Source organism: Leucopleurus acutus (assembly GCF_964270905.1).
Source record: "Leucopleurus acutus genome assembly, chromosome: 2".
Taxonomy (NCBI): domain Eukaryota; kingdom Metazoa; phylum Chordata; class Mammalia; order Artiodactyla; family Delphinidae; genus Leucopleurus; species Leucopleurus acutus.
In genome coordinates, this window is record NC_139143.1 from 76053921 (window position 1) to 76055758 (window position 1838).

The following is a 1838-nucleotide window of genomic DNA, read 5'->3' on the forward strand; positions in this document are numbered from 1 at the left end:
AGGTGGCCCCGGGGAATCTGGTGAGAGTAGGGGTTGAATATGGGTGTGAGGGGAGGCAGTGAGGCAGTAAGCCTTGCAGGTGATGTGATGTGATGTGAAAGAACCAGCAGCCTCAGAAGAGGAAGAGAAGTCTGGGCCAGACCTAATGAAAATGAAGAAAATGAAATGTGTTTAGATGGACCTCCACCCCCAGCACTCCCTAAAATATAGACTCTCAGAATTAGGTCTTTAAGGGGCTTGCAAACTAACCCCAGAAATCTTTTCCTTCTCATGCCACCCCTTCTCCTTAACTGTCCCTACCATTGAGTCGTACCTGAATAGAGGCTCTCATCTCTACGTACCATCCTGCATCAACTCTCACAGGATCCTACTCTCAAAATGGAAAGCAAGAAGGTCTCTGAACATACAGAATGAAACTCTCATGTTCTTTACACTGAAATTTCTCCTAAGCTTCTAGAAAATTTTACTCACTTGAAGCTTGATCCATGAGCTATTTAGAACAGATGTGATTCACTTGGAAAAGAGCAACATTGGGTCTGTTACATGCTTATGAAGTCCAACCTCAGTTTCTTGAGTTAGTTCTGGCATCAAGATCACCCCAGAATTTTCACAGAGCAATAGGGCAAGTTCCCGTCCTCATCCCATCCCAATACCAATTAGACCTTTGATATCATCCCCAACTGCTCCTGGCTTGTCACAAGTGGGCTGATGTTTATTTTTTCTTTATTTTATTTATTTATTTATTTATTTTTTTGCGGTACACTGGCCTCACTGTTGTGGCCTCTCCCGTTGCGGAGCACAGGCTCCAGACATGCAGACTCAGCGGCCATGGCTCATGGGCCCAGCCTCTCTGCGGCATGTGGGATCTTCCCAGACCGGGGCACGAACCCGTGTCCCCTGCATCGGCAGGCGGACTCTCAACCATTGCGCCACCAGGGAAGCCCTATTTTTTCTTTATTTTTAATTGGGTAGATAAAAGATATTTATAAAAGATGTGAAGGTATAAAGAATAATGATGCAAGGCAGACTTTTGCACCCTCGCCCAGTTGAGGAAATAGAGTATTACCATTATCCTTGAAGTACTGTGTGGGTCTCTTCTGATTTCATCCTCTTCCTTCCCTGTGACAATCAACCACAATCCTGATCTTGCATTTACCACTCCCTTTATTTTATTTATTTTTGCTTTTTAAATTTTATTTATTTTTAAAATTGAAGTATAGTTGATTTATAATGTTATGTTCATTTTCTGGTGTACAGCAAAGTATCACTCCCTTCATTTTACAGTTGTAATAAATATAATTTTGCACTATAAACTTTAGTAAATTGAATAATATTGTATTTATTGTTCTGAACCTTACTTTCTTCTCTCTTTTCTGTGAATTTCTTTATTAGCCTTTTGGTGGGGACAAAAAGTTCTTAATTCCTTTTCCGGCACACTTTAGGTCAGATGTGTGTGTGCATGTGTGTGTGTGCATGTGCGTGGGTGTTTCATGTTTGAAAACTGTTTTTTAAGAGTAGTTTTAGATTCACCCCAAAACTGAGGGGAAGGTACAGAGAGTTCCCACATCCCTCCTGCCCGCACACGTGCACAGCCTCCCTCTTTATTGCCAGCTCCCACCAGAACTGGTACCTTTGTTAAAACTGATAAACCTAGTACATCATAATCACCCAAAGTCCACAGTTTACATTAGGGTGCATTCTTGGGGTTGTACATTCTATGGGTTTAGACAAATGTATCCATAATTATAGTATCATATAGAGTATTTTCACTGCCCTACAAATCCTCTGTGCTCTGCCTATTCATCCATCTACTTCTCCAACCCCTGGAAACCACTAAT